Source organism: Pelobates fuscus, chromosome 2 (genome assembly GCF_036172605.1).
Source record: "Pelobates fuscus isolate aPelFus1 chromosome 2, aPelFus1.pri, whole genome shotgun sequence".
NCBI lineage: Eukaryota > Metazoa > Chordata > Amphibia > Anura > Pelobatidae > Pelobates > Pelobates fuscus.
The window spans coordinates 144,661,703-144,687,790 of record NC_086318.1 but is presented as its reverse complement, the minus strand read 5'-3'; the positions used below and the strand labels follow the sequence as shown (position 1 = coordinate 144,687,790).

At 42.4% G+C, this 26,088-nt stretch overlaps 1 protein-coding gene across 4 annotated transcripts in view; it reads left to right on the top strand.

Moving 5' to 3' along the window:
- Nucleotides 1-26,088, top strand: part of IL1RAP (interleukin 1 receptor accessory protein) — a 280,512-nt gene that overhangs the window by 124,151 nt on the left and 130,273 nt on the right. The gene's annotated exons all lie outside the window — the stretch shown is intronic.

Here is a 26,088-nt window from a genome sequence, read left to right as displayed (position 1 = left end):
ATGGTTGATGTGCTATCTCCAGATTGTTCTGCTTATTGTGAAAAAGAACTTGCTAGGATAAGGAATCTTAAAATTAATGTGCCAGATCAGTGACAACAGATGGATAAGCACCAGGTGAGTATTGAAAATTAGGTCAAGGTGCTGGCATTTTGCCGACAAGGAAATTCTGTTTGTTAATAAAGAATTTTTTTTTGATGCTGGTTTTACAAGATAGGTGACCTACTTTTTTGTTTTTGTTTAATCCCCCTTCCCCTCCGATTAACTTCTATTTGTGTTTGGAAGTTATTCTTTAAGGGACACTATAGGGACTCACACAATTTGATCTTATTAAAGTGATCTGGGTGTAGTGTCCCTTTTTACTTAAAGGGATTTTATAGTGTTAGGAATACAAATTTGTATTCCTAACATAATGGTGCCCTCTGGTCCCCCCAGCACAGAAAGGGTTAAAAACCCTTTATTTACTTACCCGATCCAGCACCGATCTCCCTCGGCGCTGGGTCGGCGCTTCACCTCCTTCAACTTCAACCAACAGGGGGACCTAAGGATGCCCTCATGTGAAGTGTGAGGACGTCCAGTGTCAATTAGGGGACCCCTGAGTCTGGTAAACTCATGAAGTGCCTCTAGTGGCTGTCTTAGTACAGTGCAGTCAGACCACTTCAATGAGGTGAACTGGTCTGGGTGTGTATAGTGTCCCATTAACCCTGCAATGTAAAACATTGCAGTTCTAGAGAAACTGTAATGTTTACATTGCAGGGTCAAGACTTCCTCTAATAGCTGTCTACAAGACAGTGACTAGAGAAACTTCTGGGGAAGACCTAATGTGCACTACAGCTCCCATAATGCTTTGTCAGTTTAATATTATGATTATTATTATTTATATAGCGCCCACAAATTCCGCAGAGCTTTACAGTAGGTGGACGAACAAACAGGTAGTTGTAACCAGACAAGTTGGACACACAGGAACAGAGGGGTTGAGGGCTCTGCTCAATGAGCTTGCATGCTAGAGGGAGTGGGGTAAAGTGACACAAAAGGTAAGGATAGTATTAGATTAATGACAGTTGCAAGAGTGGAATCAGTCAGGAGCTAGTTTAATTGATACGCTTTTATGAAGAAGTGGGATTTAATTTTTTTTATGGAGTGGAGACTGGGTGAGCATCTAACGGAGGAGGGAAGTGAGTTCCACAGGAACGGTGCAGCCCTCGAAGTCTTGAAGGCGAGCATTAGAGGTGGGAGTACGGACAGAATAGATGTAAGTCTTCAGCAGAGCGCAAGGGCCTAGACGGGAAATACTTGTGTATTGGGGAAGATAGGTGTGACCGCATTATGTAGAGATTTGAACGCAAGAACCAGAATTTTAAATTGAGTCCTATATCTTACAGGAAGCCAATATAGGGACTGACAGAAGGGTGAGGTGTGGGCGGACAGGATGATGAGCCTCCCCGCCGCATTCATTATGGACTGTAACGGCGCAAGTTGGGAGCACGTAAGACCACTGAGAAGCGGATTACAGTAATCAAGACGAGAAAGGACGCCTTAGTTGCATCTGGCGTTAGTAGGGTCGGATGCGTGCAGTGTTTTGAGATGGAAGCGGCAGGATTTGGCGATAGACTGAACATGAGGCATGAAGGAGAGGTCGGAGTTAAAGAGAACACCTAGGCAGTGAGCGTGCGTGGTGGAGCTGATGTTAGTACTGTTGACTTGGAGGGAGACAGACATAGGAGTAGCAACACTTGAGGGAGGAAAGACTAGAATTTCAGTTTTGGTCAAGTTGAGTTTAAGGAAGTGGGCAGCCATCCAGTTAAAAATAGCAGAGTGAATGTCAGAGACTCTAGTCAAGAGGGATGGGGACAGATCCGGAGAGAACAGATAGATTTGCGTTTCATCCGCATAGAAATGATATTGGAAGCCAAAGGAGCTAATGAGTTTACCATCGGAGGCAGTATAGATGGAGAACCGTAGGGGACCAAGAACTGAACATTGGGGGACACCAACAGAGAGGAGTTGGGGAGAAGAAGCAGATCCAGAGAAAGAAACACTGAAAGAGTGCTGGGAAAGGTAGGAGGAGCACCAGGAGAGAGCAACATCTTGTAGACTGATATTGCGGAGGGTGAGAAGAAACTGTGGAGTAGTGACCACGAGATATTGGATACTTTGGTCAGTGCCGTTTCCACAGAGTGCACGGAAACCAGACTGAAGCAGGTGTAGCAGAGAAGTGGACTCGAGGAAGTCTGTCAATCTTGCATACACAACTCTTTCAAGGACCTTGGATGCAAAAGGCAATAGCGAGATAGGATGGTAGTTGGTCAGGGAGTTAGGGTCAAGGTGTTGGGCTTCTTTAGAATTGGGGTTACAGTTGCATGTTTGAAGTGCGATGGAAATATGCCAGAGGAGAGAGAGATTCAGATTTTTAGTGAGAGGTAGAGAAAGAGAAGAAGACTAAGTGCGGATGAGATACGAGGGAATTGGATCTAGGGAGCAGGTGGTGGGGCGGGAGGACTGGAGCAGAGCAGAAACCTCTTCCGCTGTAGTGGGTGCGAATGAACGTAGAACAGCAGAGGGAGTGAGTTAAGGGGAAGTATTGTAAGGGGAAGAAGAAAGATGAGAAATATTTTCCCTGATTGTAGAGATCTTGTCAGTGAAGTGAGTTGCAAAGTCTGAGGCTGTCAAGTTAGTAGGTGGAGGAGGAACAATAGGGCAAAGAAGAGAGTAAAATGTGTGTAATAGTCATTTGGGTTCGCGGGAGAGTGTGGTTATGAGGGTATTGAAGTAATTTACTTTTGCAGAGGAAAGAGCTAAACTGTAGGAGCACAGCATAAATATATAGTGTAGAAAGTCAGATGCACAGTGAGACTTTCTCCAACAGCGTTTAGCGGTTCTGGAGCATTTTTGGAGATATCGAGTCAGCTTGGTGTGTCAAGGTTGTTGTTGCGGGTGCTTGCTGCATTTAAATGTAGGAGGTGCCATGATGTCTATGTCAGGGTACCTGAGGTCTCTACCTCCGAAAGAGGAAGAGACTTAGCCGTTCATCCATCCGGACGGTCTGATTTCCCTCTTCCTCGCGGTCTATCCGGTCATGCAAAGCCGGCCGCGAGGGAGTGACTCCCTTTTATAGCATGACGTCCGGAAGTCGACGTCAGGACGCCAACCCGGAACGACCTGTCACTCAATTGCTTCAGGACCAATCAGGACGCCTCGGAGGCGTGTTTACTTATCTGAACAGGGCATTTAACAGTGCTTCTTTCATTAGCTCATTGCCCTGTCGTGGTTCTGTCTTGTTCTAGTCTCTCAGTGCTCGTGTATTCTAGTTATCCCTTTTGGTTTTGACCCGGCTTGTTTGCTCTACTCTGCTTATCTCTGTTACCCTTGATTCGGCTTGTCTCTCACTTACCTGTCTTCTGTTACCCTCGACCTCGGCTTGTCTTTGACCATTCTCTACTGTACTACTTACGTTAGTCCGGCCATTCTAAGGTCCGGTATACGTATCTGGCTACTGTTTGTACTCTGCGTGTTGGATCCCTGTCCCGATCCTGACAGTCTAGTTGAGAGGAGAGGGTGAATTGTAGAAGTAGGTTGCAGAGCTCGGACAGGTGAGGTTTGAGATAGGTAAAAGGAGAGTTTGGAGATTAGTGGAGAAATGCTCTAGGTCAAGACATTGGAGGTTTCTGTGAGATTGATGTTCAGACGGTGGTGTCAATTGGGTCTTAGGTATGCCAATGTCACAAGTCGGCATATGGTGGTCAGATAGAGGAAAAGGAATATTGAGAATATTAGAGGTGGTACAGAGATTGGTGAAGTCGAGATCAAGAGTATTTCCCGCTGTATGGGTTGGTAAATTGGACCATTGCGTAAGGTCCAAAGAAGGAGGTTACAGAGAGCAGACGAGAGGCATCAGTGCAGTTGGGGTTGTTGATTGGTATATTGAAATCCCCAAGTATAAGAGAAGGAGTGCTAGATGAGAGGAAATGGGGAAGCCAGGAAGAAAAGTGCTCAATGAATAGTCTAGGATGACCGGGGCGGGGGACGGGCGGTAGATAATGGCAATTATTAAAGGAGTGGGGTTAAATAGGCGGCTAGTGTGAACTTCAAAAGAAGAAAAGGTTAGGGCAGGGGGGGTTATGATTGGTTGAAAGGTACATTAAAGGATCACTATAGGCAGGGCCGGAAATTTCCCGGTGGGCCGTCGGCACCTGGGGCCGGGGAGACATGTGGGTGTCGTGCGGCCGCATGGCTCTTCTGGCGGCCGCTGGGGGAGCAGGCTGTTCTGTCTCTGCTCCCCCTCCCTCGCGTGCAGCTTAATGAGACCGGGGCCCGAATATGACGTCATATTCCAGCCCCGGTCTATTTCTAGCGTGCGAGGGAGGGGGAGCAGAGACAGAACAGCCTGCTCCCCCAGTGGCCGCCAGAAGAGCTTCCCCTGCAGCCGCCATCCAAGCTTTCCATGCGGCCGCAGGACACCTATCAGTCTGCCCACCCACCCACACAGGTAGCAACAAGTGTCTGTGTCATGCTGTGTGTGTCTGTCTGTGTCATGCTGTGTGTGTCTGTCTGTGTCATGCTGTGTGTGTCTGTCTGTGTCATGCTGTGTGTGTGTGTCTGTCTGTGTCATGCTCTGTGTGTGTCTGTCTGTGTCATGCTCTGTGTGTGTCTGTCTGTGTCATGCAGTGTGTGTGTCTGTCTGTGTCATGCTGTGTGTTTGTGTGTCTGTCTGTGTCATGGTGTGTGTTTGTGTGTCTGTCTGTGTCATGGTGTGTGTGTCTGTGTCATGGTGTGTGTGTCTGTGTCATGGTGTGTGTGTCTGTGTCATGGTGTGTGTGTCTGTGTCATGGTGTGTGTGTCTGTGTCATGGTGTGTGTTTGTGTCATGTGTGTGTGTCACGGTGTGTGTCTGTGTCACGGTGTGTGTCTCTGTGTCACGGTGTGTGTGTCTGTGTCACGGTGTGTGTGTCTGTGTCACGGTGTGTGTGTCTGTGTCATGGTGTGTGTGTGTGTCATGTGTGTGTGTGTCACGGTGTGTCTGTGTCACGGTGTGTGTGTGTTTGTCTGTCATGGTGTGTGTGTGTGTGTGTGTCATGTTCTGTGTCATGGTGTGTCTGTCATGGTGTGTGTGTGTGTGTGTGTCATGTTCTGTGTCATGGTGTGTCTGTCATGGTGTGTGTGTGTGTGTGTCAGTCGTGGTGTCTGTGTGTGTTTTTAAAAAGTGTTTTGCTCACCTTTTTTTTTTCACGTCGTGCTGGTCTCTGCCTCTATGACTGAGATCATCAAGCTTGATGATCTCAGCCAATCCGCACTGACACAGGAAGCGCCTCTAGTGACCGTCTGAGTGTCTGTCACTAGAGGTGTCACTAGGAAGCAATGTAAACATTATATACAGCTAATGTATATTAGTGAAATTGATTGTCTATGAGGCTGTGTATCAATGAGCTTGTGTGTGTCAGTGAGATTGTCTGTGTCTGCATGTGAGTATGCTTACTGTATAATTAAATGTTTTACTCTGAAAGGAACAATATTTTATAATAGAAAAAGCTATATATATATATATATATATATATATATATATATATATATATATATATATATATATACACTCAATCATCTGGGGTGGCAAGACATAGCCTTACAGATTACATGCCACAATATATGACGCAATGACTTATGGGGCTGGCATAGATTTTTTTTTTTTTCCAGGGCTGCTTTGTATCCCCAGTCCGGCCCTGACTATAGGGTCAGGAACACAAACATGTATTCCTGACCCTATAGTGTTAACACCACCATCTAGCCCCCCTGGGCCCCTCATGCCTCCATAAATATAGTAAAATTCTTACTGTATTCAAGCCTGAAGCTGTAAATCTGCATGCTGTTTGCATCAGAAAAACAAGCAGTCTCCTGACCTCATCAGAAGTGGTAGCCTGATCCAATCACAGTGCTTCCCCATAGGATTGTCTGAGACTGACAAAGAGGCAGGTCAGGGGCAGAGCCAGCATGATTCAAACACAGCCCTGGCCAATCAGCATCTCCTCATAGAGATGAATTGAATCAATGAATCTCTATGAGGAAAGTTCAGTGTCTGCTTGCAGAGGGAGGAGATACTGAATGTTTGGATGCATTTTAGGCAGCACTGCCCCAGGAAGGATCTCTAACAGCTATCTGAGGAGTGGCCAGTGAAGTTATCACTAGGCTGTAATGTAAACACTGCATTTTCTCTGAAAAGACAGTGTTTACAGCAAGAAGCCTGAAGGTAATGATTCAACTCACCAGAACAAATCCAATAAGCTGTAGTTGTTCTGGTGACTATAGTGTCCTTTTAAGGGGAGAGAAGGATGCATACACCATCTCCCTTACAGTTGAGTCTGAGAGTGTGAGAGAATTGTAGCCCACCAAAACAGCCAGGTCCCTGTAAGTGAAAGTAGTGTGAGCAGGTTTGAGATAAAAAGGTAGTGTATGGCTGTTGATTTTAAATTACTGCAGATATAGTGGGTGTTCCAAAGTGCACACTGAATGTTGGGTGTTCCAAAGTGCACACTGAATGTTGGTAAGTGAGGCTAAAGGCCAGGGAATTGTGATGATGTTTGTGGGGTTTCTGGTTTTCTTAGTGTGTGTAGAGAAGGTGAAGGGCCCTGGGTTGGGAGAGACATCACCAGCTGCTAGAAGCAGGAGGAGAGATAGTGACAGGAGGTGTGAATGGGTTTTGTATGCATGGGGTCTAGGATGAGATTGATTGTGGGTAGGAGTGAGAGAGTAGAAAAATGAGTGCAAGGCATGAGATGAGAGAAGGGGGGATTGTAGCAGAGAGGGGCATATGTAAATATGGATGGGGGGGATGAGTGAAGTAGGTGTAAGGAGAGATTTTTATACTGAGTGAGTAGGAGGAAATAAAGAGGAGGAGAAGACAGATCATTGCTAAACTGGGAATAAGTAAACTGGGAATAAGTAAATTGGAAATAATTGGAATATCAAGAGCAGGTGAAGGTAGGGTAAATATCAAGTTTTATGGGTTAAGTATGTGCAGGAGTTTACTAATAAGAGGCAGTGTGTACACCTGTTATTTTTACTTGTCTAAAATGTGGGTGTGACAGACAATCTATAAATGAAATAATGAGCGTGGGGTGGGTGGGTATCAGACTTTCTTACAGCAGTATTGGGGCATGATAATTCTGATATCAGGCTGTTGAATAGAGATGTCGGGGTCAGATAGGCTTGCAATAAAGCTGAGGGAGGGATTATGTATCTAGGCACAGAGATGAAGGGATAGTTATTCAAATGAAAACAAAACATATCAATAAAAGAAGAGAGGGGTCAGAGGTCATTCAGAAATCAGAGGGAAATAGAGGAATGCATATAGGTGAATAAAACAATTACATACAGGAAAACTACACTATTGCATGACGGACAAGATATAAAGGCAAGAAAATATAAAATGCACACAGGATATATAAAATAAAATAAATGTACAGGGTGGTTAAATTAAAAATAAATCATGCTGTGTAGGATAGGGTCTTAGTGTGGTCTTCCAGAAGGCTACCTTTGCTTATTGCAGACAATCAGCTGATGGAGCACTTACCGTATATACTCGAGTATAAGCTGAGTTTTTCAGCACATTTTTTGTGCTGAAAAAACCCAACTCGGCTTATACTCGAGTCAGTGTCTTTATTATGGCAATTTACATTGCCATAATACAGACAATGGGTCTGGCAGCGAGCGCTTACCTCTCCTGCAGCTCCTGTCAGCTCCCTCCACCTCCGCGCCGGTCCGTTCAGCACCTCTGTCAGCTCCCAGTGTAAGTCTCGCGAGAGCCGCGGGGTCATAGTGCGGCTCTCGCGAGACTTACAGTGGAGCTGACAGAGGTGCTGACCGGACCGGCGCGGAGGAGAAGGGAGCTGACCGGAGCTGCAGGAGAGAGGTAAGCGCTCGCTGCCAGCTCCTCTCCACTGAACCAATGCCACTGGACCACCAGGGAGTGAGAGCCCCCCTCCCTGCCATGTATCAAGCAGGGCGGGGGGGACGAAAAAAATAATAATAATAAAATAAAAATAATATAATAATAATATAACAAAAAAAATGTAAAATAATATTTAAAAAAAAAATAATAAAAATGCCCACCCCCCACCAAGGCTCTGCAACACAAACACACTCTGCATCACACACACACACTCTGCATCACACACACACACTCTGCATCACACACACACACTCTGCATCACACACACACACACACACTCTGCATTCATACACACACTGCATTCATACACACACACACTGCACTCATATCAGTGGCGGATCCAGAGCCTGATCTCGGGAGGGGCACTTGTAGATTTAAAGAAATAATCCAGACACAATAACCACTACAGCTCAGTGTAGTGGTTATGGTGTCTATAGTGCCGGGACCCCCTCCCAGAGTAAGTAGTCAAACCGTTTAAGAACAGTTTGACAACTTACCTGAAGTCTGCTGGGAAATGGGGCTGTAGTAGTGCATAGGAACAGTAGTGTGTGTGAGTGGTGCAATGTGCAAGGGGTGCAGTGTGTGTGTGAGGGGGACAGTGTGTGAGCGTGTGTGAGAGCGGCAGTGTATGTCAGGGATGCAGTGTATGTGTGGGACAGTATGTGTGTGTAACAGTTGCAGTGTGTGTATGTGAGTATTGCAGTGTATGTGTGAGTGTGGGCAATGTTTGTATATGGGGGCAGTGTGTGTGTATGGGGGGCAGTGTGTGTGTATGGGGGGCAGTGTGTGTGTATGGGGGGCAGTGTGTGTGTATGAGGGGGCAGTATGGGGGGCAGTACGGGTCTATGGGGGTCAGTGTGTGTGTGTATGGGGGCAGTATGGGGGTCAGTGTGTGTGTATGGGGTCAGTGTGTGTGTATGGGGTCAGTGTGTGTGTATGGGGGGCAGTGTGTGTGTATGGGGGGCAGTATGGGTGTATGGGGGGCAGTATGGGTGTATGGGGGGCAGTATGGGTGTATGGGGGGCAGTGTGTGTGTATGGGGGGCAGTGTGTGTGTATGGGGGGCAGTGTGTGTGTATGGGGGCAGTGTGTGTGTATGAGGGGCAGTGTGTGTGTGTGTGTGATGTAAGGGTATGGGGGCTTTTTTTAATATATATATATATTTTTTATTTAAATAAATATTCTATGTCCCCCCTCCCTTCTTACCTTTACTGGGGGAGGGGGACATTTCCCTGGTGGTCCGGTGGGCGATTCATTGGTGGTCCCAGTGGGGAGAGTGAACTCTAGCCCACGCTCCCGGGCTAGAGTTCACTCTCGCGAGATTTGGAGCGTTGCCGTGGTAACCGCGGCAACGCTCCAAATCTCGCGAGAGGAGGACCCGGAGGAGCTGCAGCCTGACCTCCGGGTCCTCCCTCTCCCTCCCTCCCCCGCCGGCCGCCAGCACAGTGCCTGCGGACCGGTGAGGGAGATCTGTGATCTCCCCTCCGGTGCGCACGCACATTGCAGGGCTGGCAGGGGAGGGAGAGGGAGACCGTCGGTATTCTCGGGGGGGGCAATTGCCCCGTTGCCCCCCCCCCGGATCCGCCACTGACTCATACACACACTGCACTCATACACACACTGCATTCATTATATACACACACTGTAAATAAATATTCAATTAACCCCTTAAGGACAGACGACGGATATATTCCGTCATGATTCCCTTTTATTCCAGAAGTTGTGTCATTAAGGGGTTAATATAATTTTTTTAGTATCTAACTTTATTTAAAAATGTACCAGTAGCTGCTGCATTTCCCACCCTAGTCTTATACTCGAGTCAATAAGTTTTCCCAGTTTTTGGGGGTAAAATTAGGGGCCTCAGCTTATATTCGGGTCGGCTTATACTCGAGTATATATGGTACTTTCTTACAGCAATATTGGGGCTTGATAATTCTGAATTTTTTTAAAAAATGTTTAAGGCTAGCAAAGCATAGTTGGAAGGGCAGCTTGACAATACCACATTAAATACATTGTGGCCTGCTTTACGTTGGTGCTACATCTGAATCATAAAGCTCCAGAAGGCTAACCACCAACAGTATCAGTATGTGGACGGATTACATTGATATTTGTGGGGTTTACATTAAACACTTCACTCCAAGACTGATAATTTTTAGCTATCCAGTATTAAAAAATCAGGCTTTTTCTTTTTTTTTTTTTCTTTTCTATGTGATGAATGTAACCAATAATGTGGATAGATGTGTGAGTGATAACAGAAGCAATCAATTTTCTAATGGAACTTAATTAAGAGACTCTACAGCATATATTGGCTAAAATGTTAAACCGTAATTACTGAAATTTCCGTTTTATCTAACTTACCCTTTCAAGCACTAGATACTTTTATCAAGTTGGACCACAACCGTTATTAAGAATTTTAAAACTGATCATTATGATTAACTATTAATAATATATTGCTTTTTATCTTGTGGGAATCGATGAACTGCAAGAGGGAATGGAAGAGATAATATGCACTTTATGATGTATATTTTATTTAATAATTTAATTTACATTGTTTTTTAGTTAACCTTGAGGGGCCAAGATGAGGCCAAATTTGAACAGCTGCCATCTTCTCAACTCCTAGTAGCCTCCATTGCTCCTTTATTTAGTCACCAGTATTTCATCACGACAGTGATTTTGTTTATAAAGACAGTTATTTATTGATTTGGGAATTGTCTGTAATTGACAAGAGGGTTTTAAATTCTGGGCATAAACCACTGAGTTGGAACTGTGTAGGCTGACAAAATGAATGGGAAGTATAGCAAATTGATATTCAGAGTGTGCTTGCTCTATCCAAAGTGTAACTTCAAATACATCTCAAAGCAAATAAAAACATATCAAACAGATTTTGTCCCACAGGCGACAAGCTCACACTAACATATACGCAAATAAGTTTTTGTGCCTGACAGTAAATGTCATTTTTTTTTTTCTTTGCATTGCATGTTGTCTGATTTGTTTCAAGGTTTTCTGATCATCTTATTGCTGTTGTTAAGCAAATAAAACATTTTCTGTGCTGTATCATACGGACCTGGGGGTTTAGACATGTTGGAGTTCTTGACAGAAAACACTGTAGGGGAAATGTTGGAGTGGCACTCTCAATGATACTTTTATATGGTATTTATTGTGTGTTACACAGCATGTACAGCAAATCTTCCACCAACACATCTAGAGCTTCATGATTATAAAAATAAAAGTACAGAATAGTCATGGCTTTATAAATTAGAACACTGAGTACTATGAGCAAATAGAAGTATGCATTAAAGGAACACTATAGAGTCAGAAATATGCTTGTTGTGCAGCACTGACCCAAGAAGCACCTCTAATATCCATCTGAGTGACTGCCACTGGAGGTGTCCCTAGGAAGCAATGTGCACACTGCTGTTTTCTCTGAAAAGGCAATGTTTACAGCAAAAAGCCTGCAGGGACTGACTATAATCACCAGAACAATTACATTAAGCTGTAGTTGTTTAGGTGACTATAGTGTCTCTTTAAAAAGCATGTTCAGTTATTTAACCCCTTAACGCCGTTATGGCGTTCTATGCCGTCCCACATTAAATGGGCTTTAAAGCCGTTGCGGCATCATAGAACACGGTAACTGCTTTCAGCTGCTGGAGGTCTGCGATACTCACCTCCGCCGCGATCCTCTCTTCCAGAGGGCTGCCTGACAGCCCAGGCAGCCCTCCCCTGGCAAATGAGGCCCCCCGGGGCCATGTGATCGCTCTGAAAGAGGCAAATGAAAGTGGCAAATGAGGCCCCCCGGGGCCATGTGATCGCTCTGAAAGAGCGATCATATGGCCCCCTATAGCTGACTGTGGATCTGCCAGCAGGGGGACTGTAGGAGTGTCAGACAATCCCCCTGCTGTTGGGAAGTGTAAAAAAAAAAAAAAAAAAATTATTAAACATGTTTTAAAATAAAATAAATGTGTGTATAATTAAAATAGTAAATCAATAAATTAATAAAATAAATAAATTTAAAAAAAACAACTTTTTTTTAAATTAAATTTATATATACATACGTAATCTCATTCTAACTGTATTTTGTTATTAATACATATATATTGGTAAAAAAATACACTTAGAATGACATTCTACATTTGAAATAAAAAACAGAATAGCCCCTATTTCTTTAGTTTGAACGGCGTAGCCTAGACCGTACCAAACCAAAGGATTGGCTAGTCTGTTTCTTTTTATTATAAGATAAGAGTATTGGACATTTCCTTTTCCAGATAATTCTGGCGGCCCATGATTATTTAAGCAATAAATATTTTTGTTCTAGTGAGATCCACAAGTGCATGTACACTTTGACCTTGAGCCAAGAGGTTATTACATAGAAACATAGAATGTGACGGCAGCTAAGAACCATTCGACATCTAGTCTGCCCAGTTTTCTAAATACTTTCATTAGTCTCTGGCCTTATCTTATAGTTAGGATAGCCTTATGCCTATCCCACGCATGCTTAAACTCCTTTACTGTGCTAACCTCTACCACTTCAGCTGGAAGGCTATTCCATGCATCCACTACCCTCTCAGTAAAGTAATACTTCCTGAAATTATTTTTAAACCTTTGCCCCTCTAATTTAAGACTACGTCCTCTTGTTGTGGTAGTTTTTCTTCTTTTAAATATAGTCTCCTCCTTTACTGTGTTGATTTATTTTATGTATTTAAATGTTTCTATCATATCCCCCCTGTCTTGTCTTTCCTCCAAGCTATACATGTTAAGATCCTTTAACCTTTCCTGGTAAGTTTTATCCTGCAATCCATGAACCAGTTTAGTAGCCCTTCTCTGAACTCTCTCTAAAGTATCAATATCCTTCTGAAGATACGGTCTCCAGTACTGCGTACAATACTCCAAGTGAGGTCTCACCAGTGTTCTGTACAATGGCATGAGCACTTCCCTCTTTCTACTGCATTATTATAATGTATCTGGTGTTACTTTTGTGAATCCACAGAAAGTGACTAAATTAATAAATTCCACAGGTTGACATTTTTTAATTTCTTGCATATAGTGTGTGTTCAATATTTCTATGATATGCTGTCTATTTTTTATAAAACATCCATCCAATATTTCTAAAATGTTATGTATATTTCTCAAGTGCAGTGTCCATTTGACTAATGTAGATCATACAATCATATGAAATTAGATTTTTTTTTTTTGCTTCTTTATGGCATTGTTCCATTTACTCTAGCACATTTTATGTGTGGACAAAACTGCTTTGATATTTTCTAGATAAAAAAAAAAAAAAAAGCGCAAAATGTATTTGTCTATCTCCTTTGAGCAAAGAAGTTATGCACGTTGTTTCTTTTACATGCATCATTCTTCCTCTTTGAAAATATGATGCCACTTTTAAAACAATTTTAGGCAATTTGCAACTCAAGTGAGATTAACGATTTTCCTATATGCACTTCATAGAGTGTGTTCAATAATTTTGAAAGAGAAGACTGTCACAAAATGGGATGATTGCTTTCCATATTCTATTGTTCTTAAACACCAACAGTGATGTGAGCAAATTTTCTCCCTGTTCAATAAGGACTGCCCACTGCGTGCACTAAGCTAAATTCTCCTCTATTGTATTGGTCACATGTTTATATCTCCAATAAATGCATTCCAGTCACCATTGTGCTTATTGCCATAGCTTGATCCGTGTCATCCGACGTATCCAAAACTTTAAACAATTGCCAGGTCCACTGCAGAAATATTATTATTTTTTTTCGACAAGGGTAAAGAGATTGTGACTTAAGCTACTCTTAACAGCACAAATTGTGAATAAAAACATTTTCAGTTGGTTCAGTAGTGCCCTACATCTTGACACAGTTTACTGACTTATGTTCACATATTATCTCTTATACTGTGTAACACATAAGTTGTTCAAATATTTCCGTTGCTCTTTACATTTATTTTTAAATGAGGAATGACACCAGTGCGTGGAATGGTAAAAAATTGGTCACTTAGTTACATGATAAGCTATGAACAAGTCATACATACACCCAAATTCTTATCTTATATTGTTCTACCTCTAGCTGATTCTGGGCTCTCAATCTCTCCCCCAAATTTTTTTTTTCAGTTGTCCATTTAAATTACTAGGTGTTTTAATCAATACCGCTTGTGAAAATGTTTTTTTGGTCCACAGCTAAATAACAAGTGAAACTGGGTGGGGGAAAAAAAAAAACATTTTTGTTTAATGACCGCCCTAGAGCTTAAGATTATTATTTATTAACTAAATTATTATTATTTTTTTATAAAAGTGCTTTTGTAGAGGGTCCTGCAAATCTGAACTGTTGTTAATTAATTTTAACCAAAACAAGTTTCAGACTAAATGTAAAAAAAAAAAAAAAATTGAAAACCAGAATTACTGTTGACACTGTTAGAAGAAACACCCCCCCCCCCAACTGATCTATCGTTACCGTTCATGTAAAAGCTAGATGATCCCTAGTCTTGTCCCCGCAATGTATTTTTTAAATTTTTTTGCCTGTTCGTTGTAATTCAAAAATATTGAATCTATAACAGTGATTTAAATCTTTATGCTAGATATACATTTGATCAACTTCTCAGAACTCCACATGGCCCTAACTTAAAATAAAAATAAATGAAAAAATATATTTTTGGATGGAATGAAAACCCATTATGATACACAACATGACGCACATTCTTTGATACGGGGAGATTACATAATATCCAGATGGAAGACTTTGAGGGAGGTAGATAAGGAAACTCGAATGGATTGCTTTTCTATAGTACATGAAGAGAAGCAAATTAGGAAGAAGAAAATTAAATATAGAGATATACAAAGAGTTGAAGCGAGCAGGAGTTAGAAGGTTCTAGATTCATATAAAATGGCATACAGAGAGATAATTGAACTCTGTAGGTATGCCCCGAAGGCCAGGTATACAACACATAACTTAATAGCAAAACTGCCCACGTATTAAAATCTTAGGTTCGCTTAGAGGACAAAACCACTAGACTGTACATTAAATTGCTAGGACTTTAATCGAGAAATAAAGATATGGAAAACGTCAAGTAATTGAAAACGGCTCTCAGAAACTTGAACGAAGGAGAAAATATGTATAACCATTCAGTTCAATAAATACTATAATTGCATAAACCTTACTTAAGGGCTCAGTGTTTTCAATAAATTAATTAGTTGCATTAGACTGATTTTAATTAGCTAAAAGATACCAAAGCTCAACTAAGTAAAATGAATAAGTATTTATTGAGTAAAAGGTCGCATTCTTTTGTTCTGATGTCTGGTTTCCAGGCTAGAACAGTGCTATGTTATCTGCATACAGAAGCATTTCAGTGAAAAAAGCCAATTTTCTCCTAGAAGATATTCGGTTCATAAGGAGTATTAGGGAACAACAACACACATATTCTGGCACTTGTGTCTGGTCTGCTGCCTTGGAAATGTCACGGCGAGAATAGCTTGTCATCCATCATATCCATGTGTCTGCTCATTTGGAATATTACTCATTAAATGTCTGACTTGTGCATCTAATACACCCTATTCATTATTGTGTTGTTATAGCACAATTCAGCTTCTCTGACTTTTTTGACTTGGTTCCAAAAATGAATGGGCGCAGAAAGTTCATCGGTCTTTGTAAAGTTATTATTAAACCTCTGATGTCGGATTTTTTTTTTTTTTCTTTAATCAAGATAGTTAAGTGAAAGAAGGGATATCAGATCTGAATAATAATAGAACCAATGATCTCTAAGGACAAGAGTCTTAGCTATTTGATTAGTGTTCTAATAAACTTCACAGTGTGTCTGCGTGAAATATTGTATCATCAAGTTTTGATTTACATTGTTTTGGGCAAAGTAGACTTGTTAAAACTAAATATGCTTAGAGAGTTAGAGAGCTGAATAGTGCATTGTTTGCAGTCCATAAATAAGGGATTGATACATTTCTACTCTTCCACGCTTACCATACCATATCAGCCACTCCTACACGAATGTCAGACTTGCTACAAACTCTCACACATACACTTAGGTCAGAAAATATTTGGACACACAAATTTGATAATTTTGGCTCTGTATGCCACCATAATGGATTTGAAATGAAACAACTGAGATACAATTGAAGTGCAACCTTTTAGCTTTTATTCAAGAAGTTGAACATACATATTGTGTTAAACATTTGGGAATTGCAACAGTTTTTATACACAGTCCCCTTATTTCAGGGACTCACATGTAATTGGACAAATTAACACAATCCTAGATAAAATTTTAATTTTGAATATTCTGTTGAGAATCCTTTGAAGGAAATGACTGCTTGAAGTCTCAAATGCATAAACCTCACCAAACATTTTATTTCTTCCTTTGTGATGCTTTGCCAGGCCTTTATTGCAGCTATCTCCAGTTCTTTCTTAATGCGTCTTTCTGCCTTATGTTTTTTCTTCAGCAAGTGTTACGTCTTTCACGTATTTGACGGGGGCAGTCCAGGAGGCAGGTATCAACCAAGTGAAGTACCACAAGGAAAACCAAATTTGTAGTCGAGGAAAGCCAGGGGTCAGTTCAGGCGGCACGTAGTCAGAGACGATAAACAGGCAGGGGTCAGATACCAGATAAAGCAGGATAGGCACACTGAAATTGACACCACAGTAAGCACAGTAGAACTAAGCAATGAGCAGCACTGAATTTCGCGCAAGGCAAACGAGGCATTTGCCTTGGGCTGCACTTTCCAGGGGGCAGCAAAAAATGCCGCCCCCAAAGTGCCCTGGCAAATACCTTGTTTGCCTTGACTTATGGGGGGCCCAAGAGTTGGCCGGCTGGCCACCCCTAACCCCCCAGGGCGCCCGGACAGTTTCTTTACAGGTGGGCAGCGAAATGTGACATCACGCCGGCGCCCAGCATCACTAAGCGGCACACAAGGGAGCTGAACATTAGGATTAGGGCTCTCTCACCGCCTATTTTTGCACACCCACTCCTCCCTTGCCTGACCGCCCTCCATCCTGTACGCCGGCCCACCCAGCGGCCAGCCCAACAGCCCCACTGGACACCAGATAAAAATCCACCCAGCTCTCCCAAAGGTAGGGAGGCTGGGTGGATATAAAAAAAAGGAAATAATTATTTGTAAATGTTGGGAGGAAATGTGTGTGTGTGTGTTTGTCAGCCAATGTGTTGTGTTATATCTGTCTGCCAGTTTGTGTGTGTCGGAGTGTGTTTGTATTGAGAAAATAAATAGTTGCGGCGCACTCAGACTACAAAAAATATAATGCAAAGAAGGCTACTAAAATGCCTATCTAAGAATAAATATGGAGATTTGGTTTCACCACATGGCCATATGTTGTTAAGCCCACCACTACTTTCAAAGTACCCCAATATTGGTGGGTCCTACGCTAAAATGTGGGGGACAAATTAAATAGTACTAGTGTTAAAAATAAAAGGTGTTAAATTAAATCCTAGTAAGAGCATAGTGAGTATACAAAAATAAGTAATGAAAGCAATTAAAACTAAAGAATGAATGTGTTGGTGCTAAAATGAGTATACTCACTATTGCAGATGATATCTGTGCTGACTGGAGAAAATAATAAAAGTGACCTGACTATTGAAAAACTCCTCCTATATATACACCTGTGGCCACCTCTAAAGGAGCCTCTGAAGCTGGGGGCTTGGGCAGGGTGCTTAACCTCAAAGGAGTGTGTTTGTATGTAAGTGTGTGTGTTTATATTTGTGAGTGTCTGTCAGTGTGTGTGTGTGTGTGTGTGTGTGTGTGTCTGCAGTGAGTGTATGTCAGTGTATCTGAGACTGTGTGCTGGTCAGTGAGTGGGTGTGTCTGTGTGTGTCAGTCAAAGCGTGTGTTAGTCTTTAACAGGAAGAGCTGGGGCCTTGACCGGAAGGGGTGGGGCACATTTACATTAGAGGGTGCCTAAAATCCGTCATCAAAAAAGTGTCAGCCTGCAGTCTTCAGATTACACTCACAAGAGGTAAGATGAATTCAAGACCATCATGTAAAATCCAACCGGAAAGCTGTGTCCAATTCTGAGGAAACGTGTATCTTTATAACTTGCAATGGAAACAAAAGGCAAAAGATAGTGCAATCTAAATAAACCGTGTTTTGTATTTTTACAATCTGCACTAACAGAAAAGTAGTAAAAATTCAGCATATAGCAGATCTATGTAAAGTGGAGCCCGAGACAAACAAGCCCAAAGAGTCCCTTGAAGTTAATCCTACGCGTTTAGTCTGTGAAGACTTCTTCAGGCATATCCCTTTATCTATTAAGGTGGTATAATCGCCTATTTTTAGGAGACTGTTTGTTTAAGTTCTAGTTTGTTGTTTGGAGGGCACACTTTTTGAGTGGGTGTTGGTACTTAGACATATAGTGGTCATACATTTTTTGTTATACTTTCCTAGATAACACCAGGGGGTCTCTGTCCTCCCATCTGCTCTACCTAGATCTCAATTTCTAGGAAAATTTGTCAAGCCCTGATGTAGCAAAAGTAAATGTATCATACTCTACATAGTTATTATTATAATTATTATTATTGCCATTTATATAGCACCAACAGATTCCATAGCGCTTTACAATATTATGAGAGGGGATTTAACTATAAATAGGACAATTACAAATAAACTTACAGGAACAATAGGTTGAAGAGGACCCTGCTCAGTCGAGCTTACATTCTATAGGAGGTGCGGTGTAAAACACATTAGGACAGGAATTTACAATCAAATAAGGTGGGCTGCCCTTTAGGAGAGGGCAAGAGACAGGTATGTGAGGTAGGGGTTAGTCTTGGAGGCCATAAGCTTTCCTAAAGAGATGGGTTTTAAGGCACTTCTTAAAAGATGCAAGACTAGGGGAGAGTCTGATGGCGGTAGGCAGGCTATTCCATAGGAAGGGAGCCGCCCGCGAGAAGTCCTGCAAGCGCGAGTTGGCCGTACGGGTGCGGACAACGGACAGGAGGTGGTCACGGGCAGAGCGGAGAGACCGAGAAGGGACATACCTATGGATCTGTGAGGAGATATAAGAGGGGCTAGAGTTGTTCAGTGTTTTATAGGTGTGAGTTAGTACCTTGAATTGACTCCTATAGCATACAGGAAGCCAATGTAAGGACTGGCAGAGGGGTGAGGTGTGAGAGAAACGACTAGAGAGGAAAATCAGTCTAGCAGCAGCGTTCATTACGGACTGTAGGGGTGCAGTACGGCTTTTGGGAAGACCAATCAGGAGAGGGTTACAGTAATCCATGCGGGAAATTACTAGAGCATGGACAAGCTCCTTGGTAGTATCTGGTGCAAGAAAGGGGCAGATGCGGGCTATGTTTTTAACATGGAATCTACAGGATTTGGCAACATGCTGGATGTGAGGCTCAAAGGTGAGACCAGAGTCAAGTATGACGCCACGACATCGCGCTTGCAAGGATGGACTGATGTTGGTACCACAAACTTGAAGGGAGAGCGAAAGAGGAGGATCAGTATTAGGAGGAGGAAAGACAAGGAGCTCAGTTTTTGAGAGATTGAGTTTCAGAAAGCGGGAGGACATCCAGTCAGAGATGGAAGAAAGGCAAGCAGTGACACGTTGCAGGACGGCAGGGGAGAGGTCCGGGGAGGAGAGATATAGCTGGGTGTCATCAGCGTAGAGGTGGTAGTGGAATCCAAAAGAGGTAATAAGTTTGCCAAGAGAGGCAGTATAAAGAGAAAATAGAAGGGGACCAAGGGCAGAGCCTTGGGGGACTCCAACAGAGACAGGACGAGGGGAGGAGGTAACATTAGAAAAAGAGACACGGGTCGCAGGATAGCTCGGCTCCTGTGAACAGGGTCACAAATAGCCTAAAAACCGAGACTTTTTGAGAGAATCCCTGGCAACTTACTGCGACCCTCGATGTAATCGGGCTGCCTGAGCTGAGGAGAGGCTTGCTCTCGAAGTTCTAGTCCCTCAGAGGATGGGGCCTGCTATAACAGGCGGGACCTATGCTTGCGGTGAGTGAAGCGGACGGCCGCTGCAACGCTATCCTGCCCGACACGCGTAGACAGCCTGCAGACCCGGTCCGGGGGGTGATCCCGGTCCAAGCTAAGCTAAACCAAGCCAGACCAGCTAGACCAAACAGCTCTCTGGGACATCACCGACATGTGGCCTGAGACCCACACGCAAGATGGCGGAGACCATGTGCGCAGAACATGCAACCTCGAACACAGGTCTGCCGGCAGCCATCACTTACCCAGGCACACAGGGTTATACCAAGCAAAGACCCACACACCCGGAGAAACACCTGGCATCTGCTACACACCAACTACCACACCGGTGAATACCGCTGTCAAGAGGCCCGCTCACCCTTCTTCTGAGCCGGGCGCTCACAGGGAGCAATCCCCCCCCCCCACACAGCCTGCCATACACCCAGGGAGAAGCATGGGATCCGGTGGAACCCTGGGCCCACGGACTTGATGATGGGTCCAATGGCGAAGGGCGCGGGCGCCCATACAGGCCTCAGGCCGAAGACAAGCTGCCCTCAGACGCAGAGGAGCCACTGCAGGCAATATGGCGTTGTAACACCCGCCCACAGCGACCGCCAGAGAAACCGAGGCACCGACCATGCCTATCACCCAATCTGTCTTCGCTCCGAAACACCGGCGACTACCCACCTGTATCTGCTGATCTGTACTTACATATTCAAAGGTCATCACACCAGACCCGCTCCTCTGTCCTTCTCAAAAGCACAGACCCCAGCGGCTACCAAGCCTGAAGCACGAGGCTGCAAGCCTGCACACCAACCCAGGACTGGGGAATCACTCCCACCAACACCTGTTCTACGGCGAGGCACAGAATGCCAGCAACAGACACGCACCTCACGCACACCTGCAGGCTGGCACCGAAACCCGGCATGGGTTGAAGGGGACTGGCTTTTAGACTCATGATACCTTCTACTTTTACCCTTCACCGCAAGGACTCTATTCGGTCCACGCACTGGTTAGCCAGAAAGCGCACTGGTAATGTAAGGGATGCTACACAGAAGCTTAATTCCACTCATGTCTCCCTACTTACTGCATGGTACAATATAATCTATGTAGAAAGGTCGCAGTTGCTAGCTAGACTAAAGTGATCTCATATATTTACAGGTCTTTAACTTACATGTAACCTCATCGTCTTAATTTTACCCCGTCTCCAGCTGCCTGGCGTGTACAGCCCCTACTCGGTGGCTGCTCAGAGAGCATAAGACCAGATACTCGCATAATGTCACTCCTATTAGCCGAACAAGCATGATTAGACAAGCATATGATAATAAGCTACTGCCATCTCATATTTGCAACGCATAAGCCTTGATTCTTCTGACATATAACTGTCTTACCCTATCTGATGTTTAGTCTATGGTTCTTCGTACTACTATTCTAACTAACAGGACCTCATTTACTACTCAATATCTATGTGCCTAAGTTTTGCATAACCCACTGTTACCCTCTAATACTCTATCGGGATAGGCATTGATACTAATTGCAACACGTTCTTGTTACCACAATATATAAAAAAAAAATGAAGCATCTTCTATCAGGAAATGTAATTCCTTAAGCTACTGATGTACTCACCCTTTAATGTAACCCATTATTGCATATCCCCTTCTTTGTTTCTGTATCCCATCTAATATGCTTCAATAAAAGAAAGATTGACAAAAAAAAAGAAAAAGAGACAATGAATGAGCGTTGGGAGAGATAAGAGGAAAACCACGAGAGGACAGAGTCACAGAGACCAAGCGATTGAAGAGTTTGAAGAAGGAGAGCATGATCAACGGTGTCAAAGGCCGCTGAGAGGTCGAGAAGAATTAGTATGGAGTAGTGGCCTTTGGATTTAGCTGCGATAAGGTCGTTAGTAACTTTGATAAGGGCAGTCTCTGGAGAGTGGAGAGGGCGGAAGCCAGATTGAAGGGGGTCAAGGAAAGAGTTGGAATTGTGGAAATGAGACACGGGTAAAGACAAATCTTTCCAGAAGCTCTGAGGAAAAAGGGAGCAGGGATATGGGACGGTAGTTAAATGGGGTGGATGGGTCAAGGGATGTTTTTTTAGTATAGGTACTACAGTGGCATGTTTAAGGTCAGCAGGGACGATGCCAGAAGAGAGAGAGCAGTTGAAGATGTGTGTTATTACTTTCAATGATATAAGGATTTGGTGCTGTTTTATTATCTTCACTCAAGTCTGATTTGCTGTGCGTCCTCAGATTGTAGAAAGCAGTTTTGTGTGATTTCAATACTAGCAGCTGCCTGCTATGTATATACTGCTTTGAGTAGGATCATTAACAATTGATGAGTTATTTTTGATTCATTTTTTTTTTTACGGAAATTGTTCATGGAACTTCCCCCTTTTTTTAATTTGTATTTTATGAGTTCGTATACGCTGTACATAACTGTGACAGACTGCCTTGCACCCCGACCGGGTACCTCCGTCAATCGCTGCTTCCTAGTACTGGCGAGTACCATAAACACTGAACACCATAACCACCGTAAACCCCACAAACCGCCACAGCTTGGATGGCTTTTATACAATTCTCCAGGCTAGAGGAACACCCCCTAGACCTGATGGGGCACAGGAAAACAAAGGACACAAACCAATAAGAACAAACATACAGTCTGTGACACTCCCATGTACAGCACACAATCCCTCCTCTCTGCTTGGGAAATAATTGAGTAAAATCCTGTAAGTAACTCCATTATCTCCAGGCAGAAAAAACACATTTTCACAAAGTTCGGAAAGTACCCCAAAACATAACAAAGCGGTCCATCACAATAACAATCAGTGTATGAGCGAAATGAACTGTACAATTATAGATAACATATAACATGGGGTTGTGGTTTATACAACATAACATAGCAGTGGTCTTCTGTCAATGAAGGTGTGCAGCTGCATATATATTATTGTGAATATCTATGGTGTAAGCTAGTATGACGCCTCCAAGGGAAAGAACTAAGGACCAGGATAACAAAATTATTGCAAGATAACTGAGAGACATCTAAGGTCCAGGTGCTCTGTATGGCTGTAGGTTTCAAGAGATATAATTGTAGTCTGGAACTTTGGCTGGGGTTTGTTGATAGAGCCCCATATTGTGTTCAGCTACATCTGCTGAGAATAATGATACCCCCATTGTATACCTTTGGCACTATTATGTGAAGCTACAATGCTATATAATAGACCAGGCTTTCTAGAGTTAGAATTTTTGTAGATGGATTTGACGGGCATATGTCTCATTTTAGGGTATTATAGCAGTGTGACTGTTCAAATAACCCCACAAATGGCTTTCATATGATAAAGTATACACCCCAGGGACCATTTTTTCACCAATTTATGTCAATGTTTGTGATGAGGGGAAAAAATTGCATTTTTACATATATGTTGCATTTTTGCTGAGTATTTCTGACACTTGATATGTACCACTGTCATAAAAAAAATTATGCTCAATTACATCTTCTGAGTAAAACAATATGCACAATGTACAATGCACAATGTATGACCTAGACACTATTTTGTGAAGTTACAGTTGTGTAAAAGAGACGTGACAAGTTCAGATTTTTAAGTGTGAATTTTCATGGAAGGTTTGGATGCGTTTGTGTCCCACTTTGGAGCACTTGAGCAGGCTACATATTCCAACTACACCATAAAGGCATACCATTTCTTAAAGAAGACATCCCAGGGTATTTCAAAAGTGTAGTGGTAATAAGCATTTTCTCTGCCTTTTTGACACACAAAGTGTGTTTGCACAGTACATTTTGCAAACCTTATGTGTGCTATGGCTGTATAATACTTCATATGTTGCTCAGCTATGTCAGCTGAGTACAGCAATACCCCCATATGCATCTTTGCCAGGTATATGTGAATGTTGAAGGGGCACATTTGAGCCATTCATTTTTTTTCTAACTTTGAAGTTTTATGCTGTGTCCATGTTCAATTTTGGAGTAGTTTAGCTGGCTGGTTATTCAAACTTCCCCACAAACACCTACTATTTATTAACCCCTTCAGGACGGAGTCAATAGTGCACGTTCTGATCAAAACAAAACGTAAACAAAAACTGGAATTTGCGCTATATGTCTGTTCACCCGTAGTTCCCCTCTTTCAAATTATATGCACCCACACTTATTATATATCATTTTGTTCAGGAGAAGCAGGGCTTTAATCTATCATTAACTATTCATATATGGAACATCATTTATTATGAATAAAAGTAAAAAAAATGTGAGAAAATAAGATTTTTTTTTTTAAATTTGCATTTCCGTCTGACATTTTAACTGTGAATGTCATAATACTGTTAGGTTTTACTGCAAAAAAAATGCACATATTTGTAATCAGCGATGTCTCACGAGTACAACAGTACCCCCCATTAACAGGTTTTATGTTGTTTTGGAAAGTTACAGGGTCAAATATAGAACATTACATTTTCAAATTTAATTTTGCCAGATTGGTAATGTTACCTTTGAGACGGTGTGGTAGCCCAGGAATGAGAATTACCCCCATAATGGCATACCATTTGAAAAAGTAGACAAGCCAAGGTATTGAAAGTGGGGTATGTTTAGTCTTTTTTAGTAGCCACTTAGTCACAAACACTGGCCAAAGTTAGCGTTCATATTTGTTTTTGTGTGAAAAAAGCAAAAAACAAATATTTGGCCAGTGTTTGTGACTAAGTGGCTACTAAGAAAGACTGGACATACCCCACTTGCAATACCTCGGGTTGTCTACTTTTGCAAATGGTATGCCATCATGGGGGTAATTCTCATTCCTGGACTACCATACGCTCTCAAAGGCAACATAACCAATCTGGCAAATTTCAATGTGAAAAAAATGAAATGCAAGCCTTATATGTGACTCTCTAACTTTCCAAAACACCATAAAACCTGTACATGGGGGGTACTGTTATTCTCGGGAGACTTCACTAAACACAAATATTAGTGTTTTAAAACAGTAAAACATATTACAACAATAATATAGACCATAAAAGTGCAGTTCGCTTGTAAAAAATGCAAAAAACGTCACTTTTACTTAAAATATCATCGTTGTAATACAATTTACCAGTTTGAAACACGAATATTTGAGTTCAGCGAAGTCTCCCGAGTAAAACAGTACCCCCTATGTACAGGTTTTATGGTGTCTTGGAGAGTTACAGGGTCAAATATAGTGCTTGCAAATTAAATTCTCTGCACTTTCTCCCTGTGTTGTCATGCATGTCAATCAAATTTTAATTAATCAAATCACATAATTACGTTAAAAGATTATTTAAATATACATGTAGAATTTTAATATATATGCATTTATAGGTATTTAAATTCTACGTGTATACTAATGTAATCTTTTATGTAATTATATGTATTTATCTATATATATATATATATTTGCGGTTATTTGTATTTTATATATATATAGATATATATAGAATGTCATTCTAAGTGTATTTTGTTACCGATATATATATATATATATTAATAACAAAATACAGTTAGAATGAAATTACATATGCATATATAATTTATATTAAATTTTGTTTCAATATTTTATTTATTTTATTGTTTAATTTATTTATTATTTTAATTACCGTATATACTCGAGTATAAGCCGACCCGAATATAAGCCGAGGCCCCTAATTTTATCCCAAAAAACTGGGAAAACTTATTGACTTGAGTATAAGACTAGGGTGGGAAATGCAGCAGCTACTGGTAAATTTCTAAATAAAATTAGATCCTAAAAAAAATATATTAATTGAATATTTATTTACAGTGTGTGTATAATGAATGCAGTGTGTGCGTATGTGTGTGTGTATGAGTGCAGCGTGTGTGTATGAGTGCAGCGTGTGTGTATGAGTGCAGTGTGTGTGTGTGTATGAATGCAGTGTGTGTGTGCATGAATGCAGTGTGTGTGTGCATGAATGCAGTGTGTGTGTGCATGAATGCAGTGTGTGCAGGGCCGGTGCAAGGATATTTGCCGCCGTAGGCAAAAAAAAAAATTGCCGCCCCCTCCCCCCCCATATGTCCTGACTTCCCCTCCTCCTCCCTCAGTGGTCCTTACCTCCCCACCCCCGTGTTCCTTCACCCCCCCCCCCCCCAGTGGTCCTGACTCACCCCTCCCCTAGTGGTCCTTACCCTCCCCTCCCCTAGTGGTCCTTACTTCCCCCTCCCCTCCCATAGTGGTCCTTATCCCACCCCCTCCCTCTCATAGTGGTCCTTC